Raw genomic sequence first — 12,130 nt, forward strand, 5'->3', positions numbered from 1 at the left:
AATATTGATGGTGGCTTTGATCTTGTGAAGTCACTTGTCCTCACAAGCGTCAAGGCGGTCTAAACTAGGTTGTTCAAGAAAAGTAACACTTAAACAGTTGGACAGAAGCGGTTTATTGCTCAGATCATGGAAATTGGCGAAATGCTTAAGTAAAGCTGCACTGTCATTATTTTTAGAGAGGTCAAATTTATTCCAGATATTACGATGGCCTGTCTAACGAACAGAAAATTTATTCACAGTTTGGCCGACGTACTGTTCCTTACATACGTTACAAGTTGCTACATAAATACCATAGTTACTACAATCTAATTGTTGCTTGAGTTTAAAAACTTTATGGGAGTGTTCAAAATATTAGTGTGTTGAATCATAGAAATATTATGTGTGCCGAAATTCCCACAAAGGGCGCAGTGTATTCTTCGACAACTTTTTATAATTGGTCAACTGATTACCAATGGTTTTAGGTCTGGTATACGCAACCATGGCATTCGGTTTTAATTGTTTTTCTTTTTCTGTAAGTTTCAACAATTTGAGGAATGCTGTAGCTAATGCAATGCGGTTCTTTTTATTTTCCAATTTTTTGGTGTTAAATCTATCTTTCCAGTTCGAAGCAAGTGCAATTACATCGGATGTCATGTCTTCAGGGAAGTCGGATCTGAGTGCTCTATCTTTTAGACGCTGAAGGCTTGATAGAAAGTCCTCGTCGCATTCGTTCAGATGGCGTAGAGTCTCGTAGACGCAAGGCTTCGCTGTAAACGATTGACTTGAAAGTCGTCAATGGGTGCTGCGAGGCGCCATTGATGAAGCAGCGATTTAGCGCAGTACTTTTGAAAAAATCTTATGTCACCAACTTGAACTTTGTATTATGACTGATGCAATGGTTGACATCCAAAAATTCCACTGTGTCTGACTCTTGCGTAGTGTCGGTTTGCCGGAATGTAAGATCTAAATCAAATTTTGCGAAACTTTCTCTCAGTGCGGATTTTATTGACTTTGTAGTTATTGTACCAACTGATATCCAAATAATGTCATCGATGAGTCTTTTAAATACACCAGCTTCTTGCAGGATAGTTTTTGAAGCTTGAAGGATGTAATGTACGGTGATGTTCGCCAGGGAAACGCAATGATTGTCACCTGTGACAATCCCATCAGTTTGGGTGAAGAAGTTTTTCCCATACTGGGTTACAGCATTATTCATACAAAATTCATTTAACTGAATAATTTTCTTTCTAGCTTCTACAGGGTAACTAGTCTGCGTTGCTCTGGGAAGTGTATGTTCTAATCATTCTGTCAAGAGTGTCGACTCCACTTTTGGTGCTGTTGTAATACAATATTACTTCGGGCTTTTTCTCTGAAGAGTTTGAAGCTATTTTGGGAAGTAAATGCATGGTTGAGAGCATATTTACCACAATACCCTTCTTTGGACAGTATGATGCAATCATTGTGTCCTTTTGGAATCCAAAGATAGTGCAAGATATCTCACGGCCTTTAGCAACAGTTAATTGTTCATGAAGCTCCGGTTTGTTTTTTCTGATGGTTCTAACAAGAGTAAGTTTTTTTTTGCAGTAGATTATAGCAAGTAATGTTTCTGGCAGAGTTTTCGATTTATTTGACTAAATTCTTGACGACCCTGGTGCCTTGGTTGACTTCTCTTCCAACTGTAACATTTTTTCCAGTGTATACTTGCATCTTCCACTCCTAAGATGTGTTGTCCTCACATCTTGCCCAAATTTTCATGCCATATTTTCCCGGCTTTGAAGGAATGTATTGCCAAAACGGACATCTTCCTCTAAAACAAACAAGTTGTTCGTCAATCGTCATATGAGGCCCTGGAGTATAGGCATCACGCAGATACAAGTCCTATTCTTCGAAAATATCTCTGATTGGCTGAAGCTTGTCAGCAGATCTATTCCTCCTTCGTGATTTGGCATTATCAAATCGAAGGATCTGTTATCTGTCTCTGCCCATTAAGTTATTGAAAATCGGCCTTCCGTCTTCCTTACTCCAAAGTTGAGAAACATTTTCATTGTTTGATTTGTAAACACCAATCAGAATAACTACATACCCAAAAATTTGTCAAATTTATTTTGATTAAGTTTTCTTTGTAGACTATCAATCCCTTCGCTATTGTCCAGTTGCGAACTTTTTCTAGCAATGTGTTTCGAAGCAAACGCTTGAACGAATCAAGCACTGTATCACATTGTGCTTTAGCATAACGTGAAGGCCCAGCTCGTTCGCGAAATATGTTGCAAGCAGCAGTTCGACCAGTGTTAGATGCATGTGGAGTCGCTGACCAATTTTCCTTCTTGTTTCGGGAAACAAAAACTGACATGGTGGTATCTTCAGTTTCTTCATCAATATCCGAGCCATGAGAGGAAGAAAAGTTTTCTATGCTAAAGTGATCGAATTCTCCATCGTCTGATGACTCACTGTGTTCACCCTCGCTTTTCTTATCTTCACTCTCTTCCAAAAGGCTCAATATCTCCTCATCAGATATGTATCTTGCCATTTCTGTTCTTCTTCAACGTTCTCGCAAACCAACTCTTTTGAAAACCCACTTTGGATGCTATGCAAACTACAAAATCAATATTTATACTGATGTAAAAATTTTAAACTTGTGGTAAGTACCAAGTACGTGTGATAAGTACCCTTTACTTGGTAAGACAGAACATCAGCAGCGAATTTTGGTTGTTTTAATAAATTGCATATGCGATATAGGCTACGAATGCAGCAGGTTTGGAGGCCCCATGGTACAAGATGCTATTATTTTTTTCTGTGCTACAAACCTTTGCTTGAGATCAACAAATTATTGTATTCTCCTAAAGATCAGGCAAAGCTGTGAAAAGTCAGGGTACATCAATATCGCACCTGCTATATGACCTTAGAAATCGCAGAGCGAAATTTGTTTTGGGGTCCATTGGACCCTACGGTAGACAGAGGTTTCTGTGAACCACAATTTAAACAATCCATCGGTACCCTACCATGCTACATATAGCTACCCCCTTATCATGCACAATGAAAACTTACTTCAGACCAAGCATTATTAAAGCATTTGCAAATGATTCATTAAGAGAGACGTTTCATTAGTTTGTCAATGGTGTTCCATCAATGCTAGTATTGTTGCTGAACTTATACATTCCGTTGTATCTCCACAAAAAGTTCAAGGTATTTTAAAGTGCGTGTAGATGATTGCTTTGGGTAGTTTCATTACTTTTACATGTATTCACTATTTCAATTACCTTCTTATGACTTCGTCATTTTTGTTTATATCAAACTTTTTTTTTTTTAACATCAACGATATTTTTCAACACCTGGTGATAGCCGATTTCATTTGATATGTTTTTGCAATTACATGCCATAGTAGCATGAACAAATTTGGCAAGTGACCCTATCAACGACCACCATGAGGATGGCTCGTACATAAACAACTAACAATGTTGTCGCTTTTGTTTTGATTATATTTGTGCTTTTTCAACGTTCGTAAACGAATGCGTAGCTTTACCATAACTGTGAGTACTATTATTTTTTTCGAACGATTAAACTCGAGTTTATTTGGCTTTTAGCTGTTTTGTTATTTGGAGAAGTAGTTCGATGTAGAGCATTATGATGAGCGGCACATGCGCTTTTTGACAAGTAGTGAGGGCGCTTGTACTGCGAGAGCGCGCCGTTGTATCCAGTAGCGTTGACAGGAGGGTTCCGGGGTGTTTTTTGGACCTGGATGAGTCCTGGTCCAGAGTCTTCAACCACACACCAGCCTGAATACAACAAAAACCATCAATCCTATCTTAGTAATTAGTAGGCTAGCATCTTTTTTCATGGTCATCTTATAACGTAGGCCTACACCGAAAAAAAAGAAAGTTTATTGTGAACCAAACGATGAACGGTTCGATTCTCAGCATGTGCTGTGAACCATTCGGTTCACTTCAAGTGGGCTACAGCTTTTTCTACTTATTTTGATTTTCTTGTTTTATCACTGATAAAGATTAGTTTTTAGACTATTTTAAGAAACCTGAAAATGATTGTTTTTTTAGACTTTAGTCTTGCCTACAGTTTATGGTTTGCTAATAACGATGTTTATACTTTTATATATAACCAGGGCTGGATTTCAGCCGGAGCGCCGCTCGGGAAGCTCGATCAAAAAATTGACTTCTCCGGAAGCTCAAATATTTTATACTCTTATTATGCTTTGCCCTGTTCAGTAAAAGTAGCCTATATCCATAATTCTTGATAAGTCGAACACGTTAAATCGGGTATTCACTCTGATAATATATCTTCGTACCAGTCTTGACGGAAGCGAACCTGTGAATGTATTTGTCTTGTTGAGCTCGCTATGCTTACGACGAATGGCATCTATGATTCCCTGAAGAGCTGCCTAAAATCATACGGCATGTCTACAACATTTTTATTTTCTTGTTTGATTGGTGTTGTATGCGATGGCGCGGCTGTGATAATAGGTCGCAAAAATGGTGTAGCAAAATGGCTTCGTGATTAATTTCCAGACATTGTGGTGTGGTATTGTGCAACCATAGATTGGAACTATTGGTTCGTCATGCTGTAAAATCAGTCAGTAATTTGAATCGATTTCCATCTTTTATGGACAAACGCTATAACCTTTACCAGGCTTTTCCTAACGATAGCAGGGAATTGGGTGAATGCGCAGCGGCTGTTGAAGTGCAGTTGTTGAAAATCGGAAGGGTAGGCCTACTGGACACACGTTAGGTAGCCTCGAGTTTCCGCACAGTTAGTACCGTCTGGAATGATTTCCCAGCACTTGTCGAATTTTTCAAAAAGGGGGGTTATTAGCGACACAAGAGATTCTCGGGTACGTGCGAAATATCAAGGACTCTTGTCGAAGATAACATCCACGGATTTCTTGTTGGACTTGGCTTTGATGTACGAATACTCGCAAGAATTATCCGAAATAGCGTAAGTCTTGAACTGTAAAACAGAGCATGTAGGCTACTATTTGAGATGCAGATAACAAAATTAATAATCTTGCAAAATTATTTGAAACACGAAGGAACGAACCCGGACGACATTATGGCATTGCTAAGGATGCTGAAGAAAACTTAGAGTTCAAAGGTGTAGAATTACATGTAAACAATTGCAGAAATAGCCCGCTAATCAATCCCCGCATCTTCTACACTGTAAATCAAAAAGTGTAGTTTTAACCACTTCTAGGGTGGTCTAAAAATTCTACTTTTTCATTTCCACCCCATAGCCTATTGGGAAAGATGGTCATTTCCACCCTACCAAAGGGTAGTACTTTCCACCCAACAGAGAAGGGTGTAGGCCTATAATCACTTAGGAAATTTCATCCAAGATCGCTTGTTGAATTCAACAGACTTGTCATTTATTAACAGCTGAAAAATACTTGATTCAACTATTTGGCCAGAGGACACAGTAATGACACACGGAGAAAACGAAATCATTGAAGTGGCAAAGAGATTGCGCTTAGATGAACGCGAAGCTGCTGTGAGAGGACTTCGTGAATATATAACTACGAAAAGAAGATCCCAGAGTCTTCAAAATTTGAAAACGTCACTATAATCCCTTCCAATTTCATCGAGCGAGTGTGAGCGCGGATTTTCACAAATGAACCTCATACTGACATCTGACCGTGCTTCTCTACACACTGTAACTGTTTCAAGTTTAGGCCTACTCTTTGTACGAATGATCCGTCTTCCACTGAGAAATTTTTAACCAGCGAAGTATGGTGGATCCTGATTACGCCATGGACGTAACCCGGCAATTGAGACCCGAAGTCGCCAGAGGTTTTATGATTTTGAATACGATAAGTAAGGCCATTTAAAGTGATTAAAGTCATATTTTTTTCTATCCATCAGTAAGTGGTGAAATCAATTTTAACGCAAAAACCGCATCCCTATGAGGTAGGCTATATTAAGAAAGTTATGAAGTCATATAAAGTCATATTTTCCTGGTTAAGTCATAAATCAGCTTTTTAAGTTATATAGTCATATTTTTGAGTTATAAAGTCATATCGTTGTATACTTTAAATAAAAAATACCAATTTAAGCGGTGAAGCAATTAAGTACTAAGAAAGTAAGGCAATTTCTGATTGAACGAAAACAAACTGTAGGATTTGCCTACATAACACTTACAGTCACAGACCTATATTTTATGAGGTCACACATTGAGGTCAACTTAATACTCAAAATGGAAAGTTGTACGTACACCATCAAAGAGGCCCATGCTGATCTAAATGCCCTTGATTTCGGAAAAGATCCGCTTGAGCTCAAAAATTACATTAAGAAGCGATTGGACAAAAACGATGTGAAACAAATTATGGAGCTACAAAGACAAGACATTTCACCAGCGCTTTATGCAAAACTGTAGAAGTGTCAACCCACATCAGCGCCTGTGGAGCGCTCATTTTCCTTACTAAAGTCATTTTTACGTCCAAATCGTAACTTCAAAGACTCTAATATTCCACACTACATGAAACTGTACTACAACAGTGGTTTAAAATAAAAATGGATGTGTATTACTGTTATGTTGCGTATGTTTTACTCTTTAGTTCCGTGAGTGACCGTTGTTCGTATATAAAAATAAACGATTTTCACATAAAGTCATATAAAGTCATATTTTCCAAAAAATAAAGTCATATTATTGATTTTTTAAGGTCATATAAAAATGGCCCTAACGATAAGTGTCTTAAAAATTGTTGGCTATAACTTGAAAAACCAAAAGTGGAAAAAACTAAAAACAATTTTTTTCTAGGCTATAACTTGTATTTTTTTGTATTATTGTTTCACTAAAATATGAATATTTGCATTGAACAACGCTATACTATCTATAGACCATGATAATTACTTTAGCAACGTTTTAGGTACATCAAGTGTGTTGTTTCAAAGTCTTATAAAGACATATTTCTGAATTTCTTCTACGGCACCTAGCGCATTTGGAAAGTAGCCTAAATAACTAGCGCTCCGGAAGCTAATCTTCTGGAAATCCACCACTGTATATAACTTATATTTTTTTTATGCAAGAAGTGTGACGTTTATTGAAATCTGTTCTCAGTTTTATACCTGGGACGACCAACATCGTTGGGCTCTTGCATTAAAGATATTGTCTAGCCTATGTAATGTATGTATGAAGAGAGAGTATCGACCTATGGGATACCTCGGTATTACAATGCCTCCTAGTTTGGTACCTATGCGTTCGTTACCGCTGTAATTTTTGCCGCCGCCGCCCCGATAGCTCAGTTGGTTAAACGTCTGACTATACAAACGAAGAAATCAAATTGCAAGATCAGGGATGGCTCTGGTTGGAGGGGTGCGCTTGAGTAACGCATAGGCTATTAAGAACAGCAGCTGCTCTCCATTCAACTGCACCAATGGATTGAATAACTCACAGACAACAACGATCGGAAAGTTCACTTTGTCATTTTCGGTAACAGGGCCTGCGTCTGTGTTTCAAAGTCTGTAGGGGAGAGTGGGGCACAATTGGACATGGGGTACAATTGGACATCGCATTTTATAGAAAAAATTGGAAACTCTGGAAGTCCTGCCTTGGTAAAAAATTAGTTTCACATTAGTCGTTGTACTATGAAAATTTTAAGAGTTTGTGTTGGTCTTGTATTGAGTTTGGCGGTGGGAAGTCTTTTAGCAACTGCATAGTATTTTTTGTAGATTTTGTTTTAATCGTATTTTTTTTATGTAAAGTAACAATTTTTAGATTTTTTCTTTTTCTGTTCAAGCCATATACAGTAAAGTATCCTTTCATTACCTTTGCTTTGACCTGATTTTTATAACAGGTTGTCCCTGCCCAACTTTAAATCGATGTTGGTGTGTGGGGCACAATTGGACACAAATTTTGGGGTACAATTGGACAGCAACACATATGGTAGATCATACTGTAAAAGTAGTTCTTTTAATATTGCTTGGTCTCATGCAACGCAATGTCATTTAAACGTTGTAATAACATTAAAAATAAAAATTTTGGGAGACAAGAAAAAATTTTAAGGGGGGTAAAATTGCATTTCCAAGACCCCCTCCCCCGTGGCAACGTCCCTGATTTTACTGCAATAAACAAGTAAAATCTATTTATTAGAGTCCTTGTCAGTTTCTTGATTACTTTTGTGTTGATTTAAACTGTTGTTTCTAAACCATTGCTAATATTTGCAAATGTCCAATTGTGCCCCATTACCGGGGCACAATTGGACAAAAAAATTATTTTTTTCAATTGACTGTAGTATTTAATATGCATTACCTAAGTGTTGTTTCACTGTCTCATTTTGTTAACAGTGTGATACTTTGTTATTGTGTAAAAGTTGGATTTTGTTAGACTTTTAATATAGACGGGACTTCTATTTTACTATTTTTTGTCCAATTGTGCCCCACTCTCCCCTACAAGTAGGTTATGCGAAACTGCCAGGATTTAGCTCTTAAAAAAGCTTTCTTAGTCTGAGGATAAAGATTCAATCAATCCGATAAATACTTATAAAAGGCTGTCTATAAAAGATGTCCTCATAAAACTGAACAAAAATTGTACCCCATTTTCGCAAAATGTCCTCTCTGCATCAACAGTTTCCCAGTCCTGATTCTAAGCGAAAATCTTTCGTGGAAACCTTATTTGCTTCAAAAGCTCCGAAGAAATTTTGGCATAATTAGCCTACTGAGATTCGATCTTGTCTTAAATTGTCAAGTTTAATCTGCTTACACCACTCTTTCATTGTTCAAACTAGAAATTGGTCTTTTCACGTTCATATCTCACAACAGTACAAAGGATAGCCTTTGAACCACTGGCGCAAGGCCAGATTGGCAGAGTGAAGTTTCCATAGTTGTTTGAAGTGTTGTTTTCTGTAAGCTATTGCATTCACTAGGTGCCGCTAAATGGAGAGCAGTTCTGAAATGCATTGCTTAAGCGCACGCCTTGAAAGCCAAACCAACGCGTTTAATATTAAGTCGGGCGGTTAACCACTGAGAAACACTCCTACACGAAAAATCTTGGCTAAGCACTTCACATGCAAGCTCGTTCATTTTGCACTTCGACGTTTTCTGCGTTGTAACAATCCGTTGCCTTTTTTTTCAAGCGCATTACAGTTCAGTTGTTTTTATTTCTGACCATCACAGCAAAAAACAATACAAGTCAAAAAAGCAAAGGTCGAGAAAAAAGTAGAAGCGACAAAACGCGAACGTTAAAACGTGCTTGTGAACAAAATAAGTTATTAAGTTGAAAGAAATTTGGCACGGTCGCAACACCTTCAGAAACATTTAAGATAGAAAGGGAAATAAAAGAAAATGTTACAAACAAAAAATTACGAAACCAAATTACTACGATGTCGAAATATTTGTCGTATCCAGACTTAGGCTACGCCTAATAGTTGAAGATGTTGGTTAAGTGGACGGCAAAAGAAGCCAACCTTCGTGTTCATCTTGAAGTGCCCTGCCAAAAACACAGCTACATGCTCTTGAGCGGTGTGGAACTAGTGACCTTTCTAGCGCCGAGCCGGTGCTTTTACCACTCGGCTATGCAACCGAATGTCGAAATGAAAGAAGGCAAAATATTTTTCCGTCGAAATGATCAAACAAAATTTGGTGGTAAGCCTAAAAGCTGTTCAACATAATATCCTTCCAACAGCCAACTCATCAAAATCAGATCTCAGAAAAAAGTTGGTCATGTACAAATTAAAGCGAGTATTGTCAATACACGATTGAATATAGCCACAAATGACAAATACACCGGTTATTATTCTAGCGGGCGGTTTGCCTGGGTTGACAGTATAGCTTAGTTTACGATGGTCCAAACGCGGGCCGCATGCGGCCAACCATCACCTCCTGTATGGCGGATTTTCCAATGGTTGGTTTTTGAATCTTTATCCTCGGACTGACAAAGTCTTGATTGGTTATTCCTGGTAGTTTCGCATACTTGTGGAGGCTCTTGACGCAGGGTCGGTTACCGAGATTGACAGAGTGAAATTTTCCGATTGTTATAGTGTTGTTGCCAGGAAGTTATTCTATTCACTAGGTGCCGCTGAATGGAGAGCAGTCCTGAATTGCGTTGCTCAAGCGCATACCTCGAGAGTTGAACCAGCGCCACGTGATCTTGAGCCGGGCGAGTAACCACTGAGCTAACGGGGCGGACAATGCAAAATCCATAGATGGTACTGGTACAATGCACCAACCTGCGTTTTACATAGGCCTAAATGTCTTGCTTTAGCCACAACCACGATCCTATAATATATATGCAGTAGTTCGCATATCATCAAAGTGCAGGTCAATATGTTGGCTAACTATCACAGGGAAAGATTTTTTTAACGGTTTGTGACGACACAGACTTGCGTTAACTGTTGCTCGCACAGACTCTCGACTTCAGTTGTAAGATAGCTGCTAACTTATCTATTTAGTCAAGTGAAACAATTTATTAATACAACGGTGAAATGAAATCACGAGGGCAAGCAACTATTCTGAACTTGCCGTTACATTTCAATCTATTTTAACACTTTGCCGCGGCAAGCATTTACGTAGCTGCACGTTTGCCTGCCCAGCACTAGCAAGCCTGTGTAGACGCAACTTTTTGTTGCTTAACGTCAGAAAAGCGTTTATGGTCGCATACAGCTTGTATGGCTTTGGTGAATTCTCGGCTTGAAGCTTCTGTTATTCATCAGAAATAGTTTGGCTTCAATAAATCATCGTTATGGTGCTTTTAGCTTTTGTCGGCTACCTTGCCGAGTGGTGAGAGCCCTGGAACCAGGGATAGAGGAACCACGTGGGCCTGAGCCCACCTACTTTATTTTCTGGATGGGTCTGGCCCACCCACTTTTGAAAGCCAAATTTCTTTGAAAAGGTAGCGAACACGGCAAATCAGAGAGGGAGTTTCTAAAAAAGGTTTTCACTCACTTGATACACAGTAGACTGATTATTATCTTTGATAGCGCAATGATGAAAACCAATCTTCAAACTTTTCTGTTGAGTCCATTACTGATGTGCAGCCGGTGTAGGTGTGGTTGCGTGTGACTGGTGGAGAGTAATCTATCAATCAATATAATTATTCTCTATGCTCTCAATGGTTAGAACAGTGATATCATTACACATACGCACGTACTGTATAATGCTGCATATTATTACTCTCAGGTGGTATTAACTTATAACTGTGTGTGTATTGTTGCCTTTTTATTTGTGTGTACATCGCCACATTTTGTACAGCGCTATAGAGTAATTCAACAATTTTGTGAATTCTTTTGTCCAAATCCGGCCCAAAAATCGAAAATTTTGCCTGTTGGCACGAAAGGCAATTATGAAACGCAATGTGTAAGTCAGGGGTCGGCAACCTTTTTCTAACAGCGGCCAAAGCCAAACTTGACATGGTCTTGGCGGCCGTAGCCTATTAATACCAGTTGTGATAGATTCAGAGGGATGATTTCAAGGCGTTGACGTAGCCAAATGTCTTCAGAATATCGGCTAGTAATATCCTTGACGGGAATCAGCTGAACAAATTCAGCATCAACATCTTTGTTTACTGCACGCACAAAACTGTCAGCTCAGCTGTAGGCTTATCTGTCGTGCCTGTGCTCTGATTTATTGCCATTGCGAAGAACTGTAGATATACGGTACAATAACTTTTTGCTAGATGTCACCTTCTCCGATATCTCTTCTTTTCGTCGAGTTACGGTTCTTGTTGAAAGACTTAGACCTATATCTGAAAAGTAGTTTGTTTGTTTTCTCTGGACATATGTTTTCAATAACATCCATCTTATATCTTTTCCCAAATGTGCAGAAACTTGGAACCTTACAAAGAAATTAACATTTAAACTAAGAACTATGCAGAGAGCACATGAACGAATCATGATGGGTTTAACATGGAGAGATAAAAAGACTGCCGAATGGATCAGAAATCAAACGAAATTACGAGATATATTAAGCACAATCAAGAAACTAAAATGGTCCTGGGCAGGTCATATAGCAAGATATCAGGACAATAGATGGACTAAAAAATTAACAACATGGACACCACGAGAAACCAAAAGAAAAAAAGGAAAACCAAAAGTGAGATGGAGGGACGACATTGACAAACAATGCAATACAACCATGACGTACTCAACAGAGGCCATGTCATCGTGCGTGCTGGAGTCTAAACTGGAGGCGAACATGTTTTCATGATTTTGACATAC

This window comes from Aplidium turbinatum, chromosome 3, assembly GCF_918807975.1.
Source record: "Aplidium turbinatum chromosome 3, kaAplTurb1.1, whole genome shotgun sequence".
Lineage (NCBI taxonomy): Eukaryota > Metazoa > Chordata > Ascidiacea > Aplousobranchia > Polyclinidae > Aplidium > Aplidium turbinatum.